At 43.5% G+C, this 10,188-nt stretch overlaps 1 pseudogene; it reads left to right on the forward strand.

Moving 5' to 3' along the window:
* The first annotated feature begins 3,062 nt into the window (after positions 1 to 3,062).
* On the forward strand, positions 3,063 to 6,498 carry LOC139180950 (germ cell-less protein-like 1 pseudogene; annotated as a pseudogene).
* Positions 6,499 to 10,188: the final 3,690 nt, after the last annotated feature.

Genomic DNA, 10,188 nt, shown 5'->3' on the forward strand with positions numbered 1-10,188 from the left:
ACGACTGAGCGATGGATCTGATCTGATCTGATCTGAAAGTCATTTAGCAAACGAAATCAGATGACATGGATATGTCACTGGGCTATACTTAATAGAAGTTCTTGATTGAAGTTCTTACTGATGATTCTACTATTACTTCTAACGATATTGTTTTCTATACTGCCTGCTTCAAGAAGTGTTGTTCCTTACATTATCAAGTGTGTGACTGAGCCACTGATATAATGATGGTGTGCAGCTCCATATGAAATCCATAAGTATAATGGTGTGACTCTGTATATAAGAAGCAACAAGACAGAATATTTTCCTGGACCAAGAGACTAGTAAGACAGGTGTGGTCCAGAGACTTTTGTTACTCACAGGGCCTAGTCCAGTAATAACACACTGAGTGGCCTATCAGTGAGATCTTTGACAGACCTGCGAATGAACCCTCCCAGCACCATGGAACAAGATGGTAATGAAATGCTCTGCGAACCATGGTCAAACTCATGGCCATAAAAGGGCCCTGCTCTGGCAACTGGCACTTGCTATCTGCCTCTACAAAGATTAACTCATGGACACTACAGCTGCTGACCTTCAACGTCCCCTGAAAGGAGTTCAGGGTGAAAATCAGAAATTAGGCACTCGCTCTGTGTTCTGGAAAAATGGACAAAACAGGCCTTTGGATAGTTAGAGATTTTCAGGTAAAGATTTTCTTGAGCCCAAATTCTTGCATCTTCTCATACCTAGAAAAGCACCTAAGTTGTTAATGGGGACAACTATTTTGGCTTTTACAGTAATACCACAGTAAGAAGCCAAGGCCTACCTGGACAAACTTTGACAACTGGCTACCTCAAGCACCTGTCTACGCTGGGTTATAGACTCATTCACCTGAAAAGAAATTATAAGATTTATTTTGTCTGTTAAATTTCAGGTTTTCATTCTTTCAGCTACTTCTAACTGGGTTTTTTATACCTACATTCAAAATGTATATGAATATGCCAGATGGCTCCATTCTTATAAATAGGGCAGCCCAAGTGTTGACTCTACCCAGACCAGGATCAAAGTTACTATCAAATGTAAGCTGATTCTTGCAGGTTATTCTTGGACTGCTGATTACAGTAATTCATCTACTGATATTTGGTCTCTGCCTTTTAATCTACTTATCTAGTTTGTTCTTTCTAAAGGATACAGTGGCTTCCCAGACAAAGTAACAGTGATGCAGAGATTCTGGCCACTCTTCAAAATGGACTCCCCTGATGTTCCACCATGGTTACAGATACAATCTTGGTTTACAAGCTCTCCTTTGTGAAAAACTATCTTGACTACAATCATTGTAATCATTCTGTTTTTTGCTGTTTGCTCCTTACATATATAACTGTGTATTTACTACTTGGGGCCCTTGGATCAGAAACCCTAAGTAAAAGGGTAAGGAGAATATGTTGCTTCAACCGCTTAGGGTCAGTGCCCCTCACCTGCAGGAAGCAGTTACTGACAGATTTCTCTGCCCCTTTCCCCTCAGCAACAATATTCTCCTAAAATAAAAAGGGGGAACTGAGAGAGTTAACTTAGGCAGGTTGATAAGGAGTCAAAGCCTAAGGCCCCTTTAAGGAGGAGATAAACATTCTTTCTTTTTCACATTCTTTGCTATAGATATGTAGGCCTCGTAGGCAGCAGTATCTCTTATTCAAGGACATGTCTTTTTTTTTTTTTTTTTTAAGCTTTGGATATATGTTATGGGAGAAGGTCTGGGTAAAAACTTCCACAGCTGTAGCTCTGGGTTAACCTGTTCCTTCTGGCTAATCTCGTGCTGATGTCATCCCAGGAGGTATGTTACAGGAAAGGGTCTGGAAAAATTCTCGAAGTCTTGAGGTATCTTTTATCTAGTCTCAGCAGCTAGTTGAGAAGTGTATAACGCCTTGCTTAAAGTAGTGAGGTGGGTTCTCTCCTGCTCCCTTCTGACGTCTATGTCTGAAGCTTTTTCTGTCACTTTCACTTTAGATAAAATCTACACAATGCTCCAAGTGACTGAGACTGTCTTTGGTCCCGAGTTAAATCTTCTCCTTCGGAGACCATGAATCTGGCGGCACTGTTCACCATTCACCATTAGCTGTCACAACTCTAGAGTCAGTATTCATGTTTCTCTCATGCCAAGCACCACTCAACCTGAAGCATTATATAGACCTTCTTATCAACTTTCTATAGCCATCTAACAGAGAATATTTAAAATGTGATTTAAGGTTATCCTGTCCTATTCAAAGTGTGTAAACATTCTACTCACATGATTTGAATAGGGCAGAATCTTTGCGACCCCATGGACACGAGTTTGCAAGTCTCTGCTATTCATGGAATTTTTCAGGCATGAATACTGGAGTGGGTTGTCGTTTCCTCCTCGAGGAAGTCTTCCCAACCCATGCCTCATGCGTCTCCTGCATTGGCAGGTGGATTGTTTACCACTGGGAATGTTTGGGAAGCCCCAAACATTCTACTTAGGCAAGGTCAAATGACCTGAGAGACTTACCGTTTTCAAAGTTTTTTCCCTTGCATTGTACTTTCCTTGTCATTGAAAGGTCCACACTCTCTCTACACCGTATACTTTGTTTAGCATATAACACTTGTCGGTATTTAATATTATTAATTTCCTCAAAAATCAAAATCCATCTCATTCATTCCTCATTTCTTTCAGTGTTTAAGTTTGTTACATGCTTAGCTGGTGTCTAAAATAGAGACAAAAGCAAAGACTGGGAAAACATTGCCACTTTTATCACAGAAAATGTTTTGACAGCCGCAAATGATGGGATAACCTAAGAAAATAATTACAGAAATTAAGGTGCATAGAGCACAGAGCTGGAACCAAGACGTAATTATCCAAAAAAAGGAGTGATCAGTAATTATGTCAAATGGGGAAGAGGAAATGATGTTCTTAAGATTCATGGGGAAAATTCATACACAAAGTCCTCTGTTCCACCAGTATCCTACGAAGGGAGCCCCAGAGAAATCATCCCTGGAGGGAAAGATACACAGAGTGGAATTCCTGGTACAGAGTGCACTGATCCTGTGATGGGGAGTGGGAGGGGTAGGGGAAAGCCTCGTGGGTGTGGCTTTGCGTGGCGTCCAAGATGACGTCACAAACATCAGCCGTATCCAACGACACCGTGGGCTGAGCTAGTGCCAGTGGCGGCTGCGTCTGGTGAGGAAGCTTGCCCTCTGCACCCCTGAGGTAAAAGCCATGGGAGCAGTCAACAGTCAGATGCCCTCGAACAGAGTGGGGCATGCCCCAGAGGAGCCAGGTGCCCCTGAGGGGGAGGAGGAGGCCGAGGAGGTAGCAGTGGCAGTGATAGAGGAAGGGGAGGAGAGCGAAGAGGCCAGACCCACCACTAGCCAAGGGCGCCACAAGCGGAAGACAGGCCCAGAAGGGCAGCTCACAAAAGCGCCTCACAGGAAGCGAGCAAAAGACCGTTTAGAGTCCGTTTATAAGACACTTTTTCTGAGAGGAGAAGGGAGTGACGTGCAGATCCGTGCCTTGGGGAAGGAGTGGAACTTGCACAAGGTCTACTTGTGCCGGTCAGGATACTTTGCTAGCATGTTCAGTGGTGCGTGGCGTGAGACAACCATGGATACTGTAGAGTTGCAGATGCCTGACGAGAACATTGATCGTGAGGCACTGCACGAGGCTTTAGGTTCCCTGTACCGAAACTCTGTGCTCATCCCACCCGGTCGAGTGGTCCCCATGCTGGCCACAGCCAGCATGCTGCAGCTGGACAAGCTGATTCAGCAGTGCGGAGAGATAATGAAGGAGACGGTCAGTGATCAGACCGTGTGCCGCTACTACTGCTCTGCTGAGAGCTACGGACTGCAGAACATCAGGGCCATGTGTCTTCAGTGGCTGCTGGACAACCTGATGACCCAGCATAGTGAGGAGTTGTTGAGAGAAGTTAGCCTGGATCTCATGAAAGAGGTCATTGCCTCTTCAGAGCTCTTCGTGATGGAGGTAGAGATGGATGTGTACACGACGCTGAAAAAGTGGATGTTCCTGCAGCTGCAGCCGACATGGAGAGGCCCCCGCAGAGACCTACTGCCTGACGCCGACTCGTGGTTTGCCAGGTCCAGGCAGGAGTCAGAGGGCACCCCTTTCCTGGAGACCGAGCAGGGCAGAGCCTTCGTGCCAGCGTTCCAGCAGCTGCGGCTTGCCTACATGATCTGCGACCTGCCGTCAGCACGCATCATCGACCAGGATGCACTGATCCCTGCCACGTGGCTGACCCCAGTGTACAAAGAGCAGTGGCTTGCCCTCCTCCGGGCTGAGCAGACCAGAGACCTCGGGCCCGTGGATGTCTTCGAGTCCGACCTCCAGAGGACCAGCATGCGGTGCGGGGGCCAGCTCCTCAGGGATAAGCAGTGCACCTGGCGGTGGGCAGGCTTCAACGTCGGCTGGGACTTGGTGGTGTGCTATGCCAACCGGCGCATCATTTTCAAGCGCAGCGTGCTGAACAAGTCTTGCGGTCTCGGGGTCAGCTTACTCTGGCAGAGAAAGGTCGCGTTCCGCTTGCGCCTGGCCTCCTTGGACAGGGCTGGAAGAGCCATTTTCCGGAAGGAGACAGAACTCCAGGTGCTTTCCCTGGGAAAGGATGAAGAGCTAGAGGTGGTGAATCTGGAGAACGAAGATGTGGTTTTCCCCATATATGTGACCTGTAATTTCCTGTACCTCCCCAGAGAGGGGCGTTTCCCTGAGTGAGGACTCCTGAAAACAAAATCTCAGAGAGGTGAGCAGCTCTTTTCCTGGGGTCAGGGACGACCAGCTTTGTCCAGATGCCAGCTCCTTCTGCGGGACCAACCGGACTTGCCCACCTCTGGTGGCCCACCTCTGTCAGAGTCTTTGTTGAACTGTAGCTCATAATACTTGAGATCGTTTACCTGAGCCTATGAAGAGGAGAAATGTTAAAGCCCTGCTCCCCCAACACCTTTAGACCTCATTTGTGCTGTTAAAGTGGCAACCTGTCCTCCTGGTTCACCATCCATCAATGCCCCCTCCCATCATTTCTGCAAAGTCAAAGACCAGTTGACTTTAGAGAGAACCTGTGAACCTACCTACTCTACTACTGCTGGTGAAACTCTTTTAAAATATGCATTTCCTTTAGCTTGATTAAAGGAATGTTAAAGAAACCGTTTGGTTTCTCTTTCAGTTCGCGTGTTTAGAGCCACTCTGCCCCACTCATTACCACCACTACCGCTAGCTTCCTTTGGATTGCTTCCCTTTCCCCATTCCCTGCCACTGAGTGTGTAGTACTTGGTTCCCATGATCTCTCACTCTGTGAACGCACCCAGGCTACACTGATGATCTTCTCTTTATTGGTTGTTCCTCAACATTCTTAGGTTAGTTGACTTCATATCGTATCTTGATGTTACTTTGGCTTTATTTTGACTTTCCTAGCATTTTAACCCTAGAAAGACGCCTCCAATCTTATACAACCCTATATTGGGGGTGGAGTGGAAGGCGGCAGATTGATGCTATGAGGACATCTCGGTACTAGACAGACTTTTTCTGTGGCATACAGCCACGAATTATTTATGCACCAGAATGCACTCTCTAAGCACGCTGATGGCCTTTGCCCTTCAGAAACATTTGACGTTGGAATTGTACGTGGAAAGACTCTTTCCCGCTTAAAAACAGGTCTGGTAACCTCTGGAAAGAAACGCTTTTGAATTATAATGGGAATTATTTGGCATCTGGAAGTGGGATCACGAGAAGTCCACACTAGTAATCAAAAGGGTAAGATAAAAAGTGTTTTTGTCACAAAAGGAGAAGCACACTAGTCACGATTTGAATTTGTTAGTTTCTGATTACTGTTAACTTACAAATTGTCACCATCCCATTCCCTCCATTGAGTCATTTTGAGGTCAAAGAATGGAAAACTCTATTTAAGAATCCATATAAATAATAAATACATGCTTGGAAAGAGTGTGATAAATTAATACAAGATGAACAAATAAAAAAAACTAGTATACTCTATTGGTGTTTGGCAGATTCATGTTGATGTATGGCAAAACCAATACAATATTGTAAAGTAATTAGCCTCCAATTAAAATAAATAAATGTACATTTAAATTAAAAAAAAAAAAAAAACAGTCACCAGATTTAAGGCTTTACTTAGTTGAAATCAGAATTTTCCTTACTGGTGGTTTATGTTTCTCTTCCCAATTAGATTTTATCCATTGTCCATCAGTGAACAAATTACTTTTGACTTTATCCATTCATTCATTCCTTTTCCTCTTTAAGGAGATTTGAAAGGCTTCCTTATCCCAAACCCACATACTAGGATTAGAGTAATATTTACGTGACAGTTACTTATATGAAATGGTTCAACCAGGAAGCTGCTGTTGCATCCTTCGATGTTTGCCCTTAATTTTGCAGCCCCCTACCCTTTCTTGTGTTCCCTTATATTCCATATACCTAACCAACTACAAACAATAGACTTCATTTTATTTGTGTTTAAAAATAACTGGGGAGAAGAGTAAGTCATGATTCAGTTGAAACGTAAAAATTATTGTTATTTTTTTTTTCGGTAAGAATTTCACTTTCTTTATGTAAACTCTCTAAGCAATTTGAAATCACTTGTTCTTGAGCTGAATGCCAAGATGCCATTTCATCTAAACAGAGGTATCCTCAGTTGGGAAATTCAGAGACTACTTAGCTACAAGTGTACCTTGACTGAAAGATCTGCTTTTGTTTTCCTACCCAACGAGCTTTAAATCCTTAAATTGCTTGTTGCCGCTTACAATAGAAAGATGTTCAATAATGTACAAACAGTGACAGCTGAAATACACTCATTTAAACATTTAAACTCTCACAAACCCTGACTGTTGCCATTTGCCAGTTTGGGCAATTTATCCAATACCTGTCTCTATTTTTTCTCTCTCTTTTTTTTTTCTTTTCTTTTTGACTGCTCAGGATGAGGAAGAAACCTTTTCCCATGTTGATACTCATTTTGTTAGCCTCTTCGTAAAGGCATGGGGAGATGGGGAGGCAGGGCGACGAACAGTCATGGTAATGCTACAGGAAAACATCAAGCTAAATAACAGCAAAGTAAACGCCACACTAAAGGAGATGGTACCCCTATGGGATACCACGTGGTCCTTGACAATGATGAGGATTTATCCCTGTCTCTGTTTTTCCCTCTCTGTATGTCTGCCACTCTCTCTGTCATCCCCTATCTCTGTCTCCATGATGTCTGTCTGCATCCCTGTCTAATTTCTATCTACCTCTGTCTTTGTCTTCCTCAGTCTCTGTCTCAGACTGCCTATCTTCGTCACTCTCTGTCTCTGTCTTACTGTCCGTATCTTTCTGTTTCTCTATTTCTGACAATCTGTTTGTGTCTGCGTCTCTATGTTTCTGTCTCTGTCTCTGTATTTCTCCAGTGCTTCTGTATCCGTCTGTATCTGCATCTCTCTGTGTCTCTTTCTCCATCCGTCTGTCTTTGTCTTTCCCTTTCTGTCCCGATCTGTCTCTGTCTTTCTCCCCACCCCCAACCTTGTTTCTCTCTGACTCTCTCTCTCCCCATCACTATCTCTATGTCTGTTGGCTCTCTTTCAGTGTGCGTCTGTCTTTCTCTGTCTCTCAGTCTGTCTGTCTCTGTCTTTCTATCTGTGTCAATCAACCTCTGCCTGTCTCCCTGTCTCTGTCTGCAACCATCATTCTTTGCCTTAGTTTGAATGGGTGTCTGTTTGTCCCTGTCTGTGCCTGGCTTCCTCTGCCTCCCTGTCTCTGTCTCCATCTATTTCTACCTGTCTCTGTCTGCCCCTTTCTGTGTATGCCTTTCTAGCTGTCTCTTTTGCGGGAGGAGGTACAATTTCTGAGTCTGTCCATCTGTTGGGCTTTCTCAGCCTGCCTGACCAGCTATCTCTGTTTTTCTGTCAGGCTGTCCTGTCTCTGGCTGTTTCTACATCTGGTTCTGTTGCATCTTTTGATAGTCCATCTCTGCTTCTGCCTGTCTTAAGGAGACAGGAATGAAATGTTATTACAATTCGGTAGACAAACCCTCTTCTGTCATCTTCCCTTCCAGTGGTGTCCTAGAGATAGATGCTGGAAGAAGATAAAGCTTAGCATTCGTGTGCAAAGACACAAGAGACTTAAATAAACAATGACTTATGAAGGAGAAAGCAGTGCCCCAGGGATGGAAGTGGGATGGACACAGACAGCAGACCAGTGTAAATTATGCTACTGTGGAAAGGGTCTATATATAAACAGCACAAAGATGACACTGAAATTTCGATGAAAGATAAATCATGTGCTGGAAAAAGAAAACCAACTTTTTAAGAGGAAAATAAAAAGAAGAGGGAGTGTCCAGCCACAAGGTCTACAGGAAGGTACTTGCCAAGTCTCAGCCACAGAATTTGGACATGAAACTGCCTGGTGAGAGTTAAAATAGCAAAATTCACCTATTTTATATAAGCACATCACATCAGTTTAGTCATGCGATTAAACTTAAACTTTTGAATTGGGGTCAGCAAACACACACACGCACACACACACACACAGACACACACACACACATGGAAATAAGTGGATTGAAGCAGAATCCAAGGTTTTTATGTCATCACCTGTTCAGCTAGTAACATGACTTCTAAGACATTCATACACACACACACACACACACATTTATATTTTATGAGCCCTCATGAGGTTCCACCCTTTCCTCGTCCACTCAGCTACCTGGGCCTTGATGCCCTTCCCTTTATTCAAGATAAATCTCTTGAAAGGGGTGTGTCATCTGCCCCCTGTTCTAAGGTTTACTTGCTTGACTCCAGGCACCATCTATATGTCATAGACTCTCAAATTCATAGCCCATGCACAGACCTCTTCTTTGAATCCAGACCTATAGCCAGCAGTCTGCCCCACCACTTGGAAATCTCAAAGGTGGTGCGATCTACAAAGGAACAAAATAGAACGTATAGTCCAGGCAACCAATTTTAATCTAAATGTAGATTCCTTCCTCATTTGAGTAAATAAATAGAAAGACACTGATGCTGGTAAGGAGAAAATAACCAGGATGTTAGCTGAAACTTATACTTCTTCAAGTGCTTGTGTTTCAGAAGTAAAATTTGTCTATTCATGACATTCTAAAGAAAGGTGGCAATTTTTTTTTCTAGTAGTAAGAGAATTGAAATTTACCTCATTTATTTAGACAATAGCCAATTGATATATGAACAGTCTTCGGGAATGATTTGTTCTAACAGTGCAGATGAAAGTTTGGTTAGTCTGTGAACACGTTTTCCATGTCAGTTGCTATGATTAGATTCTGAGATCAGACACCAAAGGATAAATTTCACTCCACATTGTAGCAAACTTCAACTATCAAACTTGGTTTAAAGACCAGCAGGGTAATAAGATGCAGTGGAAGGAACAAAAACTATCTGGGCAGATTCAAGGTAAGATTTGAATACCCAAAAGATCCTTAATTCTCTGAGCAGTATTCATCACATAAACACACTGCATTACATTGGTGATGTCTGTCAATTATTTTAAAAAATAAAAATAAAAATAGTACATGGTGATGGCAAAAATAGGAATTTACAAGCAGCTGATGGTTTTGATTAGCGTGTTTGCTGTACATGGGATTTTATGAAGAGTGGTGACTCTAAGTGAATTAAAATCATCCAAGCGGTCACGAAGAGCATGTTTTGGGTGAAGGCAAGTGGCTGAGTATGGTCCACCACAGGTGAGGAGACTTGCTGTAGAGGTATATTCTTAAAGATGGTAGCCCCTAGTCGTATGTGATTATTTAAATGGATTAAAATTAAATAAAATGGAAAATTCAGTCTCTCAGTCTCACTCGCAGCATTTGAAGTGCTCAATGGCTACATGTAAACCCGTGGCTACTATACTGTGCGCAGCGCAGATATGGAACATCTCTATCAGCGCAGAGGATTCTGTGAGATAGTGCTGTTCTATAATCAGTCATTCCAAGTAAAATTTACATTTCTTTCTGCTTCTGAATACATAGGTCGCCTGGATAACCTATGTGGGGGTGGGTGATGTTTGTGGGGATGGGGAGGAGTTAGAAAATCGGACATACAGAATGGTCACATTTGGATTTACAGGGTCTCATCAGGGTCTTATTTGTCTCACTGTGCTTACCGAGATGTTATGGAGGCTGGGGACAGGGCTTGAGGAAGGTTGGTAGCCACCCAAAGGAACCGTTTGTTCTGGAACCC

The sequence above is a fragment of the Bos indicus genome, chromosome X (assembly GCF_029378745.1).
Source record: "Bos indicus isolate NIAB-ARS_2022 breed Sahiwal x Tharparkar chromosome X, NIAB-ARS_B.indTharparkar_mat_pri_1.0, whole genome shotgun sequence".
Taxonomy (NCBI): Eukaryota; Metazoa; Chordata; class Mammalia; order Artiodactyla; family Bovidae; genus Bos; species Bos indicus.